Raw genomic sequence first — 22,677 nt, 5'->3', positions numbered from 1 at the left:
GTTTCAACGGTTCCAACTACATGCCAACGTCTTCCCAACATTGGCCCAACGTTGCATGTTTACTGGGACGGTGTGGCACGGCCTTCGTACTGCAGTGGATTGACAAGGGGACTGTGCCGTACATTATTTTCAATGCCATTTATTCACCCACAGTCTCACTGGCTCTGGACTATATTTCAGAAGAGTCCTAAATTGTTACGTCTGGTCAATAACATTCATGATGAGTATCGACATCATGGGACCTCCTTTGCCAGTACCAAAATATGATAATAGGTTTTTCCCCTTTTTTCTGGCAACAAAATAGGTGTTAAGATGTTAAAACACCAAACTGAAACTTTTTACAAGGAATCATGTCTGTATTAACCACAATGCTTGTGGTCAGAATGCAAAAAAAAAACCATACTCTGATAATATATGCATCGTCCTTGAAACTGATTGGGCCACACATCTGATGTGGATCAAGTGTTTGGCACCTAAGTGGAAACCGAAGACCCCAGAGAAAAGCCATCAAATTCAAAACTTCCATCGCCTGGTCACCAAAGACAAAGATCCCTCGTATAGCCTTATCATACTGTTGGGGCAAGTGCTGTTAGTGAGCACATATGAAGGCCATCACGGCACACGAGGGGGTGGCCAGCACCACCACCCGACCGCCTTTGTCTCCCCAGTGGCGATGTTTACACACCGCACCAGGTACTCATTTGAAGCTGAGTCGACCTAAGGGAGGAGGCCTAGGACCGGTTCAGATAATCGTCACTGGTGTCGGCCGTGAGCAGGGAATCGAACTCGGCTCGCCGGGTTCGTTGCGCAGCGTGCTAACCGCTGCGCTACCGCTCCCCTGGTTCAGCTCACAGTGTCGCGCCTACGACACCTTGGTGAAGTGTAAGTACTGACCAAAATAATCATGAGCTATCTAACCAGGCTTCATCCTCCGTAGCTTGAGATGCGACGAGATCAGGGTCACCAACCTTTGTATGTAGCAACAGACGGCCAAAGCACCGTTGGCTACGTACGATGCGAAAGAAGTTCAACATACATAACGTACACACATCTATGCATATTTTGTTGTTGACTTGGACTCCAGGGTTTGTAGCTCATGTAGCTACTGCTGCCTCCTACAGGTGACCCCCTCATTGCCATGCCAGTCGGTTGAGATGGCAGGGGTGGCTGTATCGGCCACGGTGCATGCGCCAAAACTCTTACGACCCCGCCCTCACCCCATCGTCACGCTCTGCTGCAAAACTCCACCAAATCGGAGCCGGCGGGATCTTTCCACCACGCATGTGCGCAGTGGTGACAGCGCGATTGTTAATTCATCGGGTGTGCAAAACTGTTTTTTGTTGCACCGGTCGAGGGTTTTTTTTTTTTTCGCAATAATGCACAAAGGTTGAACGATTATAGATTTATTTTGAACACGTTTTCTGGGTGTTGTTTGAAACCTGTGGTTTTCCTGCCTGTCCTGTTTTGTTCTGTTATAATGGGATTTCTCATCGTATGGAACAGTGGTTCTTAACATGGGGTGCACGCACCCCCTGGGGTTGCGAGATGCACTTTCTGAGGGTGCGAGACATGGCCAGATTTTATTTTTAAGGTAAATCATCGAAAACGCAAATGAAGCATTGTCACGTAAGTACAACTACTTTGTTTCCTCAAACCCGATGTATTTATTGACATCATACATTTGTTTTTTACGATTGCAAGGCTGCAATAAAGTTGAAGAACCACTGGTCTAGAGATATCCGAGTATTGGGTGCACGCAAGCTCGCGTTGGCTCTACCCACAGATCGTCCGATCCACGCCCACTCGAGCAAACCGAGGCGGTGACAGCACCGGCAGTTGATTTCCAGCCCATGGGAGTCTGGGTGATGGGGGGTGGTGGTTTCTGGTAGGAATTGCCAGAAGAGAAAAGAAATGCATGTTAGCTGCTAATCCACCAAAACCAGCCGTATATGGTCTTACCAGCAGGATGTGAATCGTGCCCATGGTGTAGAAATGTCATGGAATTTGCTGCCTCGATATTTAAACAAAAAATTGCTTGTTTTCGGATGTCCAAGGGTATTTTTGTATCTGAGTCATCCGCAATGACCCTAAAAATGGCAATAAAAAAAAATAGTGAATTGCTGTAAATACATTTTCTTAAATTATATTCATGCCAAGTTACTTTTGGCAAAAACGGTTCTATGAATTATTCCCAGCCACTTTTTTTTACCATCCAAACTCTCTCACATCCATCAGCAATGCCCATGCAATGCCCTAGAGAAAATGGGGGGGGGGGGGGGGGGGAGGGCAACATTAAGCACTTAAAATCAGAACCATACTGGCAAACGCCGAGAGGTTAGGGGTGCGCTACAGTTGATAGAAGACTATGTACATATGCTTGCACCACTGAGACCCCGTGTCAAAGTTCAACGCTTCCCACTCAAGATTCAAGTTGTAGATGTAGGTAGGTGTAGGTGTAGACGTGGGAATAGTCCCAACCTGGTTAAAACGTGTTACTCAAGTCGAAACTGCCTCTGTGTATTTAATTATCGGTGTGAAGACCACCCGGGTAAATTAAACTGGTACTGATCTATATTCTTGGTTCTTTCGGTAAAGCCACATAGAAGGGAAACAACAAAACAACAAGAATATAAAACAACAAAATTCTCACGACGTTTCGACTGCAACACAAGCAATCATCATCAGGTGCGAAGACCACAGCGAGAAAATTTGAAAAAAGTGGCGGTTATTTTTATATATTTTTGTTGTTTTGTTGGTTGCCTTCTACGTGGCTTTACCGAAAGAACCAATAATATGAATCCCTGCAGTCACGAAAGCTTTCAATCAAAATTTGGTACTGATCTCTTGAATTGTCACCTGGAACTTACACTCAGGAGACTGTGAATTGACAGCCCTGGTCAGGGATTGATCCGTGGAACCTTGTATGTTGTTTTTTTATATTTATGAAAAGAGAAAATTGTATTTGTCAGTCTCTGCATATGCCCAATTAAGGTGGCGCATTTACCTACTGAACTAAAACACAAAACCGTGTCTGTATTTACCACTCTCGTATCACGACATATGCAGAACTCCACGGACGCCAAATGCAATCGCACAATAACAGGTAAAAGCACAACGTGCCAGGAGAAACGACACCATTTCATTAATAGAGACTGACTTATTAAAAATACAAACCACACCACTGACCCTGCAGTTTACAAAGGTTGCCCTACTTATGAGCAATTCACCCGGTAAACTTTACCCGGTTAACATGCCAACATTGGCCCAACGTTGGGCCAGTGGTTGCAATTCGTTGGCCCAACGTTGGCCCAACGTTTCATTGTTTACTTGGATATTTACGGAAGACCACTCAAAAATATCATCACCACGGCTTGAACATCATTAATGAGTCTCATAGCCTCATGCCAGGCAAGCTATTTGTATTTAAAAAAAAAAATACTGGATGGGTTTTTGTTGTTGTTGTCGTCGCTTTTATTGTTGATGCCGTTTGATGATCTTAATTGCTTTGAAGTTATTACTTTTTTTGGGGGGGGGGGGGGGGAGGGGCGATCTTCCGCCACAGCCGCTGAAGCCACGCTCTTCCCACGGCCCTCGGTTGTTCCGAGGCGCGAGCAAGCTGTGATGCGGTGCCCTCTCTTCTTCTTCTTCCATTGTGTGCGCGACGTCCTTAAAACAAAGTGAGACTTAACCACTCGCTTCCTTCCATTCTTTGGCGAGCCACAATGTCATCACAGTGGGCATGGATTTGCGTGTGCACGCCTATGGGTGTGTGTGAGAGAGTGTGTGTGTGTGAGTGTGTGTGTATGTGTGTGTGTATGTGTGTGTGTGTATGTGTGTGTCTGTATGTGTGTGTCTTTACGCTGTGTGGGGTAGTGGTTAGCGGCTCGCACTACGAACGAGTTCGAATCCAGGCCCACGGCCAACAAAACACCCAGCGATGATTATCTGAACCGGTCGTGGGCCTCCCCTAGGTAGACTCGGCTTCAAATTAGTACATGGTGCGGCGTGTAAACATCTCCACTGGGGAGACAAAGGTGGCCGGGCGTGGTTCTGGCCACCCACCCCCTCCTGTGCCGTGCCGACTTTCATAGGTGCTCGCAAACAACAATTGTCCCAACAGCCTGTTAAAGGCTACACGGGGGGATCTTTATCCTTGTACATTGCATGCGGTACGTATTAGGAACAACAGCATAGTGCCTTGCGGCAAATCCACGCGATGTCCGTGACCTACATTCGATTCCAATGTGAATTGGCATCAGAACCTGGCGTGGACATCTCACATGTCAACTCAGCCTCCGTGTCATCATCATTATCATCCAGTGTCTATCCACTGCTGGATGAAGGCCTACCCCAACACCGTCGCCATCCCTCAAGTTCCAGTGCTGCTGACATCCAACCTGGGGCTATGGGAACTTTTAAATCATCTCGATTGAAACCCATTTCTTTCGAGCTGCGTTTTGTCTTTAGTTTGTTGTCCTTCCCCCGTACCTGCGATCAGCCACGGTTGACTATGTACGGTGCGAAAGACGCTTTACATACACACTTACACCCCGCTCGTTCACATGAACTGATTGCATCTATCCATCTCCACGGTGCTAATCCCCTTTGCTGTGTTCCCTCCTTTGGCTGCTATTCTGTCACCAGTCTTGTCCATCGGCCATCATCCGGTCCAGCAAAGTCCGCTCCTGCTCAAGCCCGTTAACTTTGCTTCATTGTCAATGTACGGTGTCTCTGATTTGTGTTGGGTGGTGCTTTGCTCTGCCACCTAACTCGTGTGCTCTGCTTACGAACAACGCTCGCCACAACAATATACAAGGATACATTCATTATATGTGTGTATGCAACGTACAATCTGTGTGTGAGAACATGTGTGTTCACATGTAGGGGGGGAGCGGCCAACACCCAGTGACGATTATCTGCACCGGTCCTGGGTCGACTCAAACCTCAAACGAGTATCTGGTGCGATGTGTAAAAACATCGCCACGAGGGAGACAAAGGCGGCCGGGCGTGGTGCTGGCCACCCACCTCCTCGTGTGCCTGCCCGGCCATCATAGGTGCTCTCTAACAGTACTTGCCCCAGCATGGGAACCTTTGTCTTTTTATGAAAGCCTTTTACTGGTAGGAACGAAGTTGTAAACTGAGTGTACCAGCCTGCAATAGATTAATGCGTCCGTCCGTCCGTCCCCTTTCTCAATACTTTAACGAAGTGAAATCTCGTGCTGTTGGGTGTAAAATCAGCAATAGACAGTGCAGAGACTTGTCCTACCAGCCCACCCTGCAGGGACCTGTAATTGAACCGGCGCGCGTGTGTGTGTGTGATTGTCCCGAGTTGTGTAAAGCAGCGCCCTCTTGTGTGCATGCCGCTGACCGAACGGCAATGTCCGGAGGACGTTCGCGATGTCCACGGTTGTCCGTAAGGCATCATTTGGGTGGAAGATTTGGTTCATGCAAACGCTCAGTGGACGCCGGCCCGATTGTGTCAATTATTTGGTGCTGCTGCTGCTGTTGTTGTCTTGGCAGCGGCATGCATTTGTGTTGAACTTCTTTCGCACCGTACGCATCCAACCGCGCTAGCCAGAGGTGTGGGGGAAGGAAAAGAAACGAAACACAACAAGCAGCTAAAACAATAGCAGTTTTCTTGCTGTGGCTGTCCCACCTGATGACGATTGCTTATGTTGCGATCGAAACGTCGTGATCTATTATTATTTTTTCTAACTACGTGACTTTCCCGAAAGAACCAAAGAGTTTGTAATTCCTGCTGTCACGAAAGCTTCAAATCAAGATGCAACACGCAGCTATATAGAAATGAGTTTTCAATCTAGATTTTCAAGGTTGTGCACAGACACAACAAGAACTAAACACGTATCGTCAATAACACTGTGGCCTGAACAGAAAAAAAGTAGATGCTGTGTTTAATCGGCAACGTTTTGGGCGATTGGCCTTCTCCGTAGTGCGTAGAGAGGACAGAGAGCTATCGTTAGTAAAGGATTGGAGAATGCACTTAATCCCATGGGGCCTGACGAGAATTACAACTTTTTTTTAATGTTTTCTGACGATCAGTTGACCGGTACTATAATTAAGTCATCGTTTAAAACTGTTCATCAGGAAATATTTTTTTAAATGTCATGTATATTTTTGTAATCAGGCCCCACGGTGTTGTGTGTGTACATGGTCACAACCACCCTGATTAGCAGTGGATTTAGCGACAACTACGGGAAATGTTTCGCCCTCAAAAGAAAGATTGTGCACTATACATTTTGGTATAAGCGAGTCGACTGTGAGGTCCATTATAAAGAAGGCGACCGTCATCAGAGTGTCAAAATTATAACTCTGCCGCGTTGTTATCACCTGAATCTCCCCCGAGGAGTCATCCTCCTGAATTCCTCACCATCACCACCGCCTCCATAATCTCAAATCATCATCATCACCAAAGTAATAAAAAACACACATTGTTGTAGTTATTGTTATTAAACATTTACCATTTCCCGTACTATGTTCACTCGTACCAGGAACGTAACCCCATTTTTCCCCATTGGAATAAAAAGGTTTCTGCATTCGCGAAATTTGCATTCGCGAGCGTTTTCAAGAACGTGGCCATCGCGGATAGGAAGAGTTTTACTGCATTACATTACTGTATTATCATCATCATTTAACAGGCGTCTCTAACCCAACACTAAATGGCAATCTGTTGTACTTTGTGAAGAGTGATTTGCCACCTACCAATCACCTAATACATCTATTTACATATCTTAGCTCACGTAGCTGGACCATTGCCAAAGTAAGTGAATAGCCGAATGTAATTGTTTAGTTGTGGAGTCGTTAGTGACCAGGTGGAGACCATGAACCCGCTACCCTTGAGTTTATTAACAAAAGCCAATAATAGCCGAATATTTACCCAAAGAAAGCTTCACTTAGCCTCAAAACTGTTTTTTTTTCAGGAAGGTCCTGCGTTAGGATGTTTGGTTAATTCCATTCGTGAGTAGCATCGTGCGGGAGGAAACTGGAGGACATAAAAAAAATCCCCCACACACACACCCACACAGGTGGTGGAACATTCAGCGCTGCCATCTGCTGGCCACTTTGCACCATCCCACGCCTGCAACATCTGGCAAGCACCGATCGCAGCCCATTCGTGTCCTAAACAGGGCCTCGGAATTAGAATCAGAATCTTTATTTATTCGTTCAACTCAACTTAACTCATGGGGACTCACGGGAATGAGTGCACACGAAGTGCGATTTGGTCCAGGTGACTACCTGGTTTTTTTAACCCAGAAACTCGATGTGGTGATGGCTAAGCAAATTCAACAAAGGCGTTATTCCCTACTCTTTGGTTCGATTCGGTAAAGTCACGTAGGTAAAAAAAATAAACAAAACATCACGACGTTTCGGCCACAACACAAGTGGCCTTCATCAGGTGAAGGGGCCAACGCTGTCCCATGGCCCCTTTTTGTTTATTTTTTACCTACGTGACTTTACCGAATAGAACCAAAGAGTATGGATCCTTGCAGTCACGAAAGCTTCAAATCTTGAAGCGTTATTCCCTCCTTGAACCATTGAGCCACATCAGCACAAGTCTTTTTTCAGAGCGAACCACACGAAAACGCCACGGCGACGAGATGTCGACCACCTCCCCTGGTGTACAGGAGGTCGTGGATTCGATCCCAACCCTGACGCCTGCTGCTGTATATTTGGAGTTTGCGTGTCTCTCTCTCTCTCTCATCGTCATCACGGTGGCTAGGAGATGTTAGCTACCTCGCTTGGTCTACAAGAGGTCGTGGATTCGATCCCAACCCTGACGCCTGCTGCTGTATATTTGGAGTTTGCGTGTCTCTCTCTCTCTCTCATCGTCATCACGGTGGCTAAGAGATGTTGACTACCTCGCCTGGTCTACAAGAGGTCGTGGATTCGATCCCAACCCTGACGCCTGCTGCTGTATATTTGGAGTTTGCGCGTCTCTCTCTCTCTCATCGTCATCACGGTGGCTAGGAGATGTTAGCTACCTCGCCTGGTCTACAAGAGGTCGTGGATTCGATCCCAACCCTGACGCCTGCTGCTGTATATTTGGAGTTTGCGTGTCTCTCTCTCTCATCGTCATCACGGTGGCTAGGAGATGTTAGCTACCTCGCCTGGTCTACAAGAGGTCGTGGATTCGATCCCAACCCTGACGCCTGCTGCTGTATATTTGGAGTTTGCGTGTTCTCTCTCTCTCTCCCCGTGGTCGCATGGATTTTTCTGCCGGGTCCTCTGGTGTTTCCCTACACATAAAAAAACGCGTTTAGAGTGTTTGGCTGGGATACATCTGCACTATGATAAGCCACTTCGGGGAGCTATAATTTGGGGCCAGGTCTTTTCTGAAAACGAGCTACATAGCTCAGTGAACTTTACCTGCTAAAACATATATAGTTTATATCCGTGATAGAGTTTTTTGACGCCTGATGATGCTAGTTGTAATTACTAGCGAAACGTCGTTCTCGAATTACAAATGTTGTGGGTTTACTCTCCAACACACAACCGGTGTGCTGTACTAGTAACGAACCAGCAGGTTTTGTTTACGTGAGAACCCTTACTAATTGGCTGTGTCGGGTGGTGGCCGATTAAACGACACATTTATATTTACGCGATCAACCCAAAACAAACCCTCAATCATGGCTAATATTGGTAGCGAAAGCCTGCGTGTTAAACGATATAGTTTTTAGTTTAATAGCGTTCACAGTGGATATGACCGTGGCTGAAAAACGACCACAAACCTCAACAACACCCCTTTAAAATAAAACAATGTAACGGTTTTTGCTGAATATTTGAGAAAGGGAAGGAAACGCATATCCAGGTCAGTGGCAGTGTGGTCGGTGCGTGTGCACTTGTGTGTGTGCACGTGTGTGTGTGTACGTGTGTGTGTGTACGTGTGTGTATGTCTGTGCACGTGTGTGTACGTGTGTGTGTGCGTGCAGTATGTCTGCGCGTGTACGTGCACGCGAGTGTGCGTGCACGTGGTGGCCGAATGGCTCGTTCACACGCTGCGGTCACTCGTACACATTGGGATTGGGAAAATCGGCCCGGACCTCCTCTTGTCAATTCAACATTTAACAAAAAATGGTGCAATCGGCATCATCGGCAATGGAGAGACAAAGGCAGCCGGGCGCGTGATGTTTCGCGACACCGCCCTCTCAAGCGCTACGCTGCTGTAAGTGGGTGCTCGCTGACATAAAGTGTCGCCCAACAAAATCTATGCGCACGTAATGTGTGTCACCGTGATTGGTGCTCGCTGACAGCACTTGCCCCGACAGTCTGCTCAAAGATATACGGCGTGTTAACATCGCCACTGGGAAGACAAAGGCGGTTAGGCGTGGTGCTGACCACCCCACCCCCTCCTGTGCCGTGCCGGCCTTCGTAGGTGCTACTCGCTAACAGCAGTTGTCCCAACAATATGTTAGATGCTATAGGGGGGATTTTTGTCTTTGATGTCAGTTCTAGATTTGAAGCTTTCGTGACTGCAAGGATCCATACTCTTTGGTACGCGTGCGTGCCTGCCAGACACGGTGCTGTAAGTGAAGCACGTATTACGGCCACCGCAGCAGGTCTTGCGTGTGTGCGATGTTGCCTGTTCATCAGTCATGGAACGAGGCACTCAAGAATATCTGGGGGGGGGGACTAATTGAATGTATAGGCATGGGTCACTGGAGGGTGACGGGACAGACATAGAGGAAGGCAGAAAATGGGAAGGATATGTAGAGAGTGGTGCAAAGGTCAGAGATGCACTTAGGATGAATTTGTGGAATGGGGTCGTGGTTATGCGTAGTGTGAGTTTGGTGGATAGTGGCCTTGTGCTTAGCCTATGGAGAGATTGGGTCTCACTGTGGGGCTATGTGAATGCAGAATTTCCATCAGTACCAGCAACACAGATTCAGCTCCAATTCACACTTAGTTGAGCAGAGAGACGTGCTCTCCTCGCGCGAGCAAAGTTTACCTTGTTTCCCTTCTTACTGCGAAGTGGTACTCATTTGATTTATTCCCGTTGGGGATGATGAGCTGAGTCAACCCCATCCCAAGGCAGTGTTGGCGACAACAGCGCTGCGTCTCTGCGACCGGTACTTTGTCCACTGCTGCCAATGAAATCCGCTAAAGCTTCACGTGAGAGTGGCGGAGTTGAGTTGGGTTGAATTGGGTGTGTAAACATGATGCATCGGCAAAAAGGAAGTTGTGTTCCCAGTGAATCAGGTTGTAGAGTTAGTGGGGGGTGGGGAGGTTGGTGAGAGAGGGAGGGGAGTGCAGTGCTCAGGGTGAAAACGAGTTCATGAATGAAGACTATGGAACGGGGCACCACAATGCTTTTAAGAATTGGCAGGGGAGATAATTGTTTTGTTATGATGTACGGCGAAAGCCAACTCGAAACATCTCTCTGCTCAAAAGAGCGATGATTGTGAGAGCGGTGTTTACCTCGCCTGGAGAAGACCCTGAATCCAAGGCACCCACTGTCACTTAAAATGGTGCTTATTTTATGATGAAGGATGATAGGCTGAGTTGGCCCGGTAGTTGGGATTTAATCCGGCATCCTTTCAGACTGCGTGAGTGGGATCCCTCTGACACAGCACCGGCCGTACATGGTGCGTCGTTCCAAAATCGAGCCTTCGTGTCTTCTCGCTCGAACACTCATTGGGCAGCTCTCATCACCAGTGGAGACCCTGAAATCATTGGTTTATTTAATACGACTACCACGGTTGACTTCTCACACAATGGTACTCATTTTATTGACCTCCACAGAAATAATGGGCTCAGTGAATCCGCATATATATGTGTGTGTCCCGGCTGAGTTTGTCACGTGCTACACATGGGAACGTCTCAAATGGCAGGGTAGGAATCCAGGATCTCAGAGGTGCTGGTTCAGAGCTTTTACACGTGTGGACACGAGGCCCTCTAAGCCACCCTGCCGCCTCTTAAAATAAAAAAAAGTTATTGTTTCTATTTCACCATGTAAGGCCTATTTAGCTTTTTTTTCAGAAACGACCTGACCACAAATGATAGCTCAACAAAGTGGCTTATCATGTGGAAATGTATAGCAGTCAAAGACTTTAAACGCATGTTTCTAAATGTGAAGGGGAAAACCAGAGGAGCCAGAGAAAAATCCACGTGACCACGGGGAGAGACACATGCAAACTTCAAATATACAGCAGGCGTCAGGGTTGCGATCGAACCCTCAACCACCTACATACCAGGCGAGGGAGTTAACATCTCGCCACCGTGGTGCCCCTTAATCTTTGCATTTTAGATCACATCTGCAACGTGCCCACGGAAATGTAATTTTGTGAGGCTTCAACACTCTGACATAAACCCCCGAGTGATACAGCTTGGCCATGCTCTGAATGATAAACGAGGCAATCGCTTGCCAAGTTAAAATCCTGGGCTGTGGGAATACATTTTGGTCGATTTTTCAAAGGGGGAAGTGGAGGTTTTGGAGAGTTTTTTTTTAAGGAAAATGGGACCGGAATTCAGAGCACGGGTGGCGTTGCATGGGTGTGGGAAAGTGATTACTAATCGGATTACAAAAGATAAGTACTGCACAGGAAATGCCTCTCATCCTCCCATTGGCACGGTTGGCTGCGTACGGTGTGAAAGAAGTTCAACATATTCTGTTTGTTTGCAACATGCTCTGTTTGCATGTTTGTTCGCACGTTTGCCACAAGTATGTGTGGTTAATGTAGCCTTCATGCCTTGCAAAAGGTCTCTATTTGGTGTTTTAACATCTTAACACCTGTTTTATTGGCAGAAAGGGTAAAACCTATTCTTATTTTTCATCATTCTTGATAATGGCAAAAAGGTCCCAATAGATATGCATACATACTATTATATACTTTTCATATAATCTGTGCATGGATTGTGGCATCAGAAATGGGAAGCCAAATGCAACATCAGGGCATGATGCCTGTTGCATCACCTAACTCAAAAGACTGTATTGTGCCAGATATAATACTACTGGACAATTGTGAAAAAGAGCTTCATAGCTCATCGGATTCCTCCAGGGTAAATGAATATTTTAATCCTGATATTCTGATTAAACGCAGGTAAGCGGAGTCACCAAAAAAGCGATGGCAAAAAAAAAATGATCCGATTGCCTGCATCTATCTGCGGACAATAGAAGTAATTTTCCTGGATTCTTTTTAGGATCCGCCAATAGCGCCCGTTACCTTGGGCCAGAGTTGATTCGCCACACTTCATATGCACCAATGTAAGCATAATTACCATTACACTACTTCACATGCACCGGTTCGCTTTTGTCATGGTAACTGTGCACTTTCATTGTCACCAATGTGGCCCATGGATGAACTGGCCCTTGCCATGGGAAAATATGAAATTTCCACGGCTGGCTCACGGCACCCCAGTGGACGCAAGTGACGTCCAATTGTTTGTTTGAGCAGGGAAACACCGACGTCTTTTGTTTCAGGGTGTAAACCTTACTACGTTATTCAACACGGTGGCGAGACGTTAAATACCTCGCCTGGTATACAGGAGGCCCGTGGGTTCAATCCCGACTCTGACGCGTGGATTTATTTTCTGGGTCTTCCGGTTTTCCTCGACACGTTTAGAATCGACATGCGTTTAGAATATTGCTATAAATATCCACATGATAACGCCACTTCGTAGAGCTATCATTCGTGGCCGAGTCGCTTCTGGAAAATATTTCTATAGCTCAGTGGGCCTTACTTGGTAAAATATGAAATTGTTTCGTTTCGTTTTAATCAACATGTAACGCATTGTTAATAACTTGTAATGGTTCGTTTTTAGATCTGTAAAACAAAAACAATCTATACACGATTCCAACAACAAAGGTTTGGGTTAGTTGATGGTTTAACACGTAGGCTTTCGCGACCAATATCATCCGTAATACAGTTTGTTTTAGGTTAGATCGTGTAAATATAAATGCGTCGTTAAACCCGCCACAACCCGACACAGCCAATTAGTAAGGTTTGTCACGTAAACAGAACATGCCAATTCGTTACTACTAAGGCCACACAGCCATAAAGAGCTACTGTATATAGCTCAGTGGGCCTTACTAATTGGCTGTGTCGGGTGGTGGTGGGATTAACGACACTTTTTATATTTACGCGATTTAACCCAAAACAACTGTATTAGGTGATGGTGCCAGTAGCCTGGGGTTATTACGAAAACAGCAGCAGACAATTCTGATCAATCACAATGCAATCCTCTATCATAGTGCTGCTATTTTGGAGGTTGAATCACCTAACATGCGGTATATTCGTTTGAAGAAATACTTCATGGAAGTACAATAAACAACACAAAAAACTCAACGAACTTGTCAATAACACTGTGGCCTTCGGACTATATACATAGTAGGCGACGTTTCTGGCTACTGCCCTACTTCAGAGCACGTACATAATATTGATGTGCTTTTGTGTTTACTGCTTTGTGCGATGAAAAAGGCCATTGCCCGAAACGTTGCCTATTATATGTGTTTTCGTTTATGACCACTGTGTTGTTGACGAATGTGTTGAGTTGTTATTGTTAATTGTGCTCATGCAATAATGCCACCGCACCATTACCAGATAATTTCTTTAATCTTCGTGTGCGTATTCATGTATCTTGAACTTCTTCCGCACCGTACGTAGCCAACCATGCTAATCGGAGGTGCGGATGGTGGGGGCAAAGACAAAAAAAGCTACCAAAGTGCCTGGGAAGTGCTGCGGTTAGAGAGCTCGACCAGCTGGGGGGTGTCAAGTCAGCCAATTACCCCTGTTGGGTCGATAAAGCAGGAACCACTTTGTGGGACGTCAAGTGGTCCATTCAACGTGGGCTGAACGGTCCCCGCTATGGGAAACCTTGGAACGTTCACCACTAGCTCAGGGTGGCCAATGGAGATATACGTGCCTCATCTAGAGTAGAGAGTATCGTGTCTAAAGGTTAAATGCACTTTATATATACGTCACTTTGAAGAAAATAATAATGATGGTAATCAATTAATTTAATCGCGGCGCTTTGAAGACACCAATTATGTGATTACATTACGTTACTTAAAATACAAACATAATCACTTTTATACAGGAGCGCATCACTGATTCCCAAGACTATTTTAAAGATGGTCCTGTATTGGGATGTTTGGCCAGTTCCACGCATGAGTATTTTGGTGGATACAAGAAGTGGCCAGAGAGAGCACACGAAAACATTCAAACAGCCACAAAGATGGATTCACTAATCAACTTGGTTGCACTGCCATCTGCTGTCCACCTCACAGCCCAGCGGGTTTGGAGGACTCGCTTCGTTGTGATCCACCAACCCCTTGCCTGCGAACTGCTCAATCACAGATGTGCACATTCACACCTTGATTACACCTTCAGTAATCGTAATTAATCAGACAGATTACTTAATAATAATAAAACAGTGCTGAGTAAGCAGACATAGCATTTGTGCATTAGCTGTTTCCCAGGGGCGACATTTCAATCCCTAAGCAGGGCAGGCACCCTCTGGGTGGTGTCATTCCTGTTTATGTCTCGGCACTTCCTCTGTGAGTGAGACCCCTCACATTCAGCCAATGAAACCTGCAGAAACCAGCTGGGCAGCAAATGTGAGCTTTTCTCTCTCTCTCTCATTTCCTTTTCAAATTACAAGTGTTTATTTCTCATATCGGTTTTTTTTTTTTAAACATTGAAGTTTCCATCATGCTCAATCACGTGCTCATCTTCACCGAGGGTCCTGAGGCAGTGGCGGACATTCCACATTACTATGGTGGGGCCCAGTCTCTCCCATAAGACAACCCTTGCTTGTTGACTTCCCAACCAGTGGTGCAGACCAATCAATTGGTTCTCATATTCAGTCACGATGCCATCCCATTTGGGGGGTCTTTGGGTGTAGGGGGGGGTCTTAAGCATACATAAGCACCTCCGATTAGCGCGGTTGGCTACGTGACGTCATTTATGGACGGCCCCTAAGGGAATCTGAGGATTACAAGGTTTTGATCCCAAACATTTCCACTCGGTAATTCCAGAGATCAGGGGACCGCCACACAGATGGACTTCGAACCGAGTTTGGTTCTCGTATGTGGGGGGGGGGGGGATTTTGAGCAGTAACCGGACGGGGAGTTTATAAGGATGCGGGAATTTCACCTGAGGGGATTGAATCGTTGTAGTCCAGAAGATATTTATCGGCAGACCGTGGGAGGCAATCAAGGGCAAAATGGAGTGCGGATTGGGACATTGAAACCAATTTCTTCTTGCGGCTCTAATAAGAGCCAATTCGTCGTCGTGGTTGAATGTCAAGTTTATCTATGTACATACAGGAGGCCAATTTTTTTATCTTAATATATATTTTTTGCAATTGTGACCGATATACGCAGTGAATGATGGCTTGTGATCGATGATGACGCCTAAGTATTTAAACTTAAAGTAAAAATTGGGACCTTTTTGCCAGTATCAGACTTGATTCCTTGAAAAAGGTTTACAACATAACACCTGTCTTATTGCCAGAAAGGGTAAAACCTATTCCTATTTTTTCATAAGTAAAAATTGTTGAGAGTTAAAGGCCATCATTTGGTAATGGGGGGGGGAGGTAATTGACCACTGTCTAGAGAATACAGTCAATTCTGCCAGCCTTAAGAACGCGTTTCAAATCGTTTACTTGCATTTTGGAGTAAGCCAAGGTCTTGTTGCAGCTTAGCATACAGATCATCCTCGCATTTACCAGGCACCATCATAGCAGTGTCATCAGCAAACAGATTTATGTCGGAGTGGATTTAGTGACACGGGGAGTCTGCTAAATTATTGACATAAAGGATATGGATTAAGATTTGAATTTGAGATTATATCTGACACACCCTTGTTTAAATCTAGAGTCCCCTCGAGCTTACTGAGGTCCTAAACTTTGCTTGGTTTGCTATTGCCACGGACTGCCACTGCTCATATTCACAGATCCCTTAAGGGGGGTTGATCGTAAGTGTGCTCAGTTTACCTTTTCTTGGGATGTAACTCACGGCCATTGGAGTCATTGCTGCTCTACCAGCTGAGTTATATTGCCAACTCTTACATTTTTTTTGCCAAATATATTGAGTTGTAAGCTGCAAGGCAAAGAACTTTAACTCCTTTCCAAGAACTCGTGGGAACTGCATGGCCAGATGTTACAATGGAGAAATGACCCGTGAAGAGAGAGAGAGAGATCACAGGACCTCTCGGCTCCCGCATTACCTATTTATTCTTCGAGAAAATTCTTGTAGAACAGATATTGGACGAAGATTTTTGGAATGACTTTTCCTCATGTTAACATGTGGGACTTTGATCTCCTTGTTCAATGAGCAACTGAGCCAGGACTGCGGAGGAATGTGAAGTTTCTCCGACTGACTGGCTCCGAGCCATCAATGAAGATGAGGGCCCGCTTTGTTCGTCGAGACACTGTAACTTTTGACTTGTGATAAAATTTGCAATAATTGTCACTCTTTTAGGACGTAGCCATTGTCTATGTTTGTGCGTGTGTGTGTGGCGCCCTCTGCTGTATTTTGATCCAGAAATGGATTGAGGGGATTACTTGCAGATGATGTGGGGAACACAGGCTTGCTTTCAACAATAATTTCGACTTGTAATGCGCCTCACAGTATTTGTTCACTCTCGTAGAGAGAGAGAGAGAGCGAGCGACTCAGAGGCGCGAGGAACCACAGACAAGCGGGAAGGCAGCCACACGGCGCCAACAATTGTCCGAGCTCTGTTGTCCTCTATACATTAAGGTGTTAGCAGCAAATTAACGAGGGTTTACATGCGAGAGAAAAACCAGAGCACCTGGAGAAATCCGAACGTGTGCGACGGGGGAAACACCCTATGCCATACAGACGGAACAGGTGGAGTCCACATTTTGCTGTACACAGAGCTGACTAAATGAACACCAAATAAATATTAAATTATCTCAAACACAACTGTCGGCAATGGCAGAACATGCTTGCCAACAAGGACACTCAATTGATTTTGATAACGTTGAAGTGTTGTGCAAAACTAATTATGACTGGCAAAGTCTAATTAGAGAATCCATTGAAATTGAGAGAAATAGAAATAACTTTAATCGCTCTGACAGCTACAGGATTAGTGCGGCCTGGAAGCGTATTTTTAAATAATACATATTACTATTCCTTATAGGGGAAACACATACTAATTAACTGATTACTAACGTAGCATATAATTACAATAACACACATTACGACTAAACACTAATCTACAACGTATTACTAATGATAATAATTAACTGATTACTAATCTATTATATAATTACAATACCCCCCTCTCCACCTCAAACCACTGCACCTGAATGAGTTAAATGATGACATCACCCTGCTGCTCTATTTAAGACCGGGAGCAAGTGAGGGCTTCACCATTCTGGCAAATTGCCCAATGATGCTGGATGTAATTACCAGCGAAACGTCGTACTCAAAAAATGTTAATGTTGTGGATTCACTCTTCAACGCACCGGTGGGCTAAAGTAGTGAACTATTTGTCTTTTGTCAACGTGACACTTTTTTGCTGATTGGCCGTGTCGGGTTTTGGAGGGTTACGACACATTTATAAATAACACGATCTAACCCAACAACGTTTATTATGAATAATTAAATTACATTTTATCTTTTCTTTTATATATTTTTTAAATTATATTTACGTGACTTTACCGAAAGAACCATGAATATGAATTCCTGAAGTCACGAAAGTTTTAAGTCAAAATTTATATTTACGTGTTCTAATCCAAAAAACCTCTATTACCAATATTTTTATTTTGTTCTAAACCGTATTGGCATTTGCGTCGTGAGACAAAGTGTCAATGTGGAAGTCTTGCAGAGCCATGCATCAATCACCATGTGTGCAAGATCTCCCAGTGAGTACGAGAATTCACAGAACCACTTAAAGTGACTGGCTTGAACAAGGGTCGCTGGGATAAAACTATTCCCGTACAGAATCAGAAATGTATTTGTACTGCAGGAATCTGATTATCTGTAAAGCTCTTTTTCACAGATGTCCATCGGGTTTTTTGTTGCATTCCCGGTAACTGAATGTCGCGTATGGCATTGTAAAGTGTGGGTATACCCGCCAGATTCTGACCAAATGTAAAGCCAAACATTATCTAGAGGGCTGTCTTCTATACCAACGAGTCTTAAGACTCAGTAATGCTTTTCTGGGTACGTATAGTATCATCATTATGATTACAATAACCACAGGGTTATCCCATTGAGCCACCCAGCCACCTCTGAAACATGAATACCTTGGGATCCAATGCATTGCAGTATGAACCCAGTGACCTGAGTTCAACGTCCGGCTAGAGTTGACATGAGTGGCTTTAGAGATCTGAACAAGTCCTCAGTCCTGACCCATATCCACCTTCGCCAAACCCGCACGCTCACCAGCGTGAAATTCGGTCAAACGAACCCTCATGAGCGGTGTGGCGTCGGGAGGACCTTTAGCCCAGCAGCGGATTGACCAAGGGGCTGTTGCATTCGCCCACACTTAGAACATGGACCAGGGATCGGCAACCGAAATAACGAGAGGAGATCTTTTTTGTTCAAATTCGGTAAACAAACAAAAAAAACCTCAATCCATACTCTTTGGTTCTTTCGGTAAAGTCACGTAGATAGAACATTATAGATCACGACGTTTAGAACGCAACACAAGCGACCGTCTTCAGGTGAGAGAGAGAAAGCTACTAAAACAAGGTCTTGACATGGGTACAGCCTCAGGGTGAGAGGGCGCGGCGAGAGATGGTCTCCCTGAGGCTGTGGAAGTGGCTATTGTATTGTGAGAGATTAGCATGTCAATGCACGAGCTTAGCATGTCGCAGCATCGGTGACTGAGCGAGAAGGACATCCAGCCCGTCAATACAAAGACATCCAACCTGATAATGCAACTCTGAGAGTTGCATTTCCTGCCAAGAGACTTTTAGTCGACTGGGGCAGTCATGGAATGTGAGTGATGAGCTGTTCCAGAAAATTGAGCAGTTCACCTGTCGCATGTACGTTGCTAACAGCAGCACTGGTGAGGTGAACGAACTGCGCTACACCAGCTCTTCTGCACCAAGAGGGGAGAAGTCGAGTCCAGCCAGCTGCCACCATGTAGAGAACTGTCTCTACACGCATGTTCAACGAGCCAACTATCAGGCAGCAATCTGGAAGTGCTGCCCACAGGCTAACCCTGTGGTGCCAAGCCCTACTGAGTATGGATGGACGGACGATGATGGCAAGCTGGCCATTTACTGGATGCGCTCCCTACCCGCACCAGATGTGGTCTTGGAACTGCTAGCATGTCAGTGTGTGCGTTCATGCAGAATGCCAAGCTGCACGTGCCTGTCAAATGGACTGACATGCACAGACATGTGCAGATTACAGACCTGCAGTAACCAAAAACTACAGGATGATCCAAAACCTGACTTTGAACTCGTGGAGTCAGATGACGAGACAGACGAGCAGTTTGATGAGTGACACAGGGCGGTGATTATGATGGTATTACTGTGCTAGTAGTCGTATACATTAATGCACAGTGTGGTGATTCTGGACTTGGTTACCCTTGTTAACACCATCGAAGTACACACACAGCTTGATAAAAAATAATGTAACCTTCATATATACCCATCACTAATGATATATATGGGATTACATGTATACTTGACTAAGTGTATGCGAATGTAATTGTTAATCATATTCAAGTAGTTCATTACCTCACTATGGCATCCCTTATTATCCTGTGTTTTCATTGTGTATTTAAACCAATAAAGACCAGTTTGTGCCCTAACTGGCTTTGGGCTAGGTAGTTTTTCAGTAATAATGCCCATTTCATCGTTCCGGACGCCTGTCATAGGGTATGGCTATAAAAGTCATGGTAACTACAACTAAGCTGCCACTCCGCAAAGGTGATCATATCAGAATATGCCCCACACACATGAAGGATTACAAAAATGATTACTAGACTTTGCCACCTCAGGTGGTACCAATAAGTGATTTTTTTTTTGGCCTGGGCCCACGGACTAAAAAGAGCCGCACGTGACTCTGGTAGCCACGGGTTTGTCGACCCTTGCCCATGACGTTGCAGACTGAGCAGAAACGCTTTCGTGGTTCTCAATGTGCGCGCATTGACTCACACTTGGGACAGGGTCATGGGGCCCGGAGTCACGGGCTGTTGTTTTGTTTGAATGAATCATTACAAAACAAAAATGTGTCTATTACCCAAGGTCACAAGCCTTTTTGTGCATCACGTGGAACCCCATGTAAAGTTAGTTATCTGCCCTGCGCGTGCACTGGTAGGGGGCGAATGTGACGCTGACACCACGCGCGGCCACCAGTGGTGCAATGGTCACTGCACACGGGAATTGCCAAACTAAAGGTCGCACGATCGATATTCCAGCGTGGCAGTTGAAACAATGGTGCATGTTTCTTAAATTCCATAGCCTCTGCTCACCGGGTGGTGTATGTGTATATATGTAGGTACAATCACAGTTAGTCGACCCGTGGGGCACCTGGGTCTGCCCCGTGACCTCCTGCCAGCGGGCGTTCGACACTTCACGTGGTAGCCTCAAGGTGCACATGGCCTGGCACAAGCGTCGTGGTGATGTCACCGCCACTTAGTGGCGAATGGCGGTTGTTGTTGTTGTAGGAACAATCACAGTTAGTCGACCGGCAGGTCGTGTTTGGTGGGTTTAAACTGTGGGTACTCCCCACATTTTCACCGTTTAAAAGTCGTCCGGCCAACGCGGCCTCTAGTGGAGGCCTCTACACCGGCAGTGGCGTGAGCGAGAAAAAAAATCTCCATGCTTATCTCTTCATCTTTACTGCACTGTTCAAGCGTTATCCAGTCAGCTCGCGCAATGTTGAGCCGGGAGGGTTCAGACATTGTTGTACTGAACTTATATACCCCTACGTCTATGCTCCCCGCCTTGATCAATCGGCATTGACCAGGTAAGTGAAGTATGGTCAAACAATACCCAAGACCGACACCGCGTGGAGTTTCCTTCATCCAGCAGTGGATTGCCGAGAAGGCTGTACATGCATTTTTGTACACACATGTGCACACCAAGCTGCATATTTCTTGGCTCCATTATCTGCTGTCGACTGGCTACGAATAAAGAACAAAACTGAACGAATTGATATTTTAAGACGATCTCACCCAACTGCAGTATTCATATTTTCCAGCTGGGTGGCCCTGTAGGAGATAGCATTCGGATGGGTGGAAAGCCCCTTATGCCCCGATACCGACCTCTCAGGCCAGAACAGCGTTAAAAACAGAGGTTTGGGGAATTTCTGCTCACCGTGTCGGGGTCGGGATCGGGATCGAACCCACGACCTCATGCATACCAGGCGAGGGAGTTAACATCTCGCCACCTTCTTTGCGAAGGCGTAGGGTTACCCCATCAAGCCACCCGGCCACCTTTGAGATATTGATAAATTGGGATCCGGTGCATTTCAGTATGAACCCGGGTGACCTGAGTTCGATATTTAATTTGAGATTATATTTGACGCACTGGCTTTACAAAGGACTCTACGTGTGCAATGAGCAGCATTTGCTCACTCCTAAAGAGAGATGAACGACTCAGAGATGCGAGGATGGACCACAGACAAGAGGGAAAGCAGTAGAGAGGTGGTGAGCTGGTGCCAAATTCCACCAAAGCTCTGCGATCCTCTATATGTTAAGGTGTTAATTGGCCAGTTAATGCGTTTATATATAGGGGAAACCGGAGCGCCCGGCGAAAACTCACAAGTGCGATGGGGCAACGCTCTATCCCGTACAGACGAAACGGGTGGAGTCCATATTTGCTGTACCCCCTGTTCCTGGCGATCCAGGGTATGGCACAACTCCTCAACGTCCACCGGAAGGGAATTTCACAACATTCGTGTGATCCACAGTGCTGGATTGTAGGTGCGCGCAACCACCAGCAAGTCAATGTTGTACAAGCGGACATGCAAAGGTAAATATGTACATACGATACGTATGTAGTTGCATGTTCTGCAAACGGGAATGCATGTACTGTGGCAAACAACACTTGACTCACAATCAGAAGGTTGTGAGTTCAAATCCCGAATGGGGGTTAATCCTACCCATAATCCCGCTGGGGTTGATTAAATAAGTACTACTTTTGTTACGTGGACAGACTGGGCCCTGTCTTGGTAATGTTGACTTTATACCAAACATCCAAATGCGGAAAGGAAACTATCTGCAAATGTACACGTGGCAGCGTCGCACCCTGCTCCGCAAGCTTGGCAGGACTCTCCTGAAGAAGAGTCTTGAGACTCGGTGAGGCCGTGCTGCTTAAATCAGCGCAATCAGAGAAAAATAATAATCATAATACGGGTAGTCCCCGACTTACGACGTAGATGCGTTACGACGACCCCGTCGTAAGTCGAAAATATCGTAAGTCGAAAATGGCCTAGCCTACCCAGGAGTCTTAAAGAATGGTGATAATTTAGCAAAACAGAGCAATTTACAGTACCGTACTGTATAAACGATATACTGTATGTATTTATTAATTACAATGCTGTATTGCACAGTAAAATTTAAAGTAAAAAACACAAGGTAAATTCTTAGCCTACCTATATAAACTGCAATTTCATAGAAAGTTTTTTCAGGAAACAATCCTATCTGCTATAAAAACAAAAACTTTTAACATGCATTGAACGTATGTATCGTATCGTGGTAACCCTAAAATGAAATCGCTAAAGCTACGTAT

At 45.7% G+C, this 22,677-nt stretch overlaps 1 long non-coding RNA gene across 1 annotated transcript in view; it reads left to right on the top strand.

Moving 5' to 3' along the window:
- Window positions 1–2,280: 2,280 nt before the first annotated feature.
- Window positions 2,281–22,677, top strand: part of LOC142925634 (uncharacterized) — a 63,792-nt gene continuing 43,395 nt past the window's right edge. The window contains exon 1 of the long non-coding RNA XR_012942572.1: window positions 2,281–2,718. This is a non-coding gene — a long non-coding RNA (uncharacterized LOC142925634). The remainder of the gene's footprint in view (window positions 2,719–22,677) is intronic.

The sequence above is a fragment of the Petromyzon marinus genome, chromosome 22 (assembly GCF_048934315.1).
Source record: "Petromyzon marinus isolate PM22_M1 ecotype Great Lakes invasive population chromosome 22, UKy_Petmar_22M1.pri1.0, whole genome shotgun sequence".
Taxonomy (NCBI): Eukaryota; Metazoa; Chordata; class Hyperoartia; order Petromyzontiformes; family Petromyzontidae; genus Petromyzon; species Petromyzon marinus.
The sequence above is the reverse complement of the archived record's forward strand: the minus strand, read 5'-3'. Positions and strand labels throughout refer to the sequence as shown.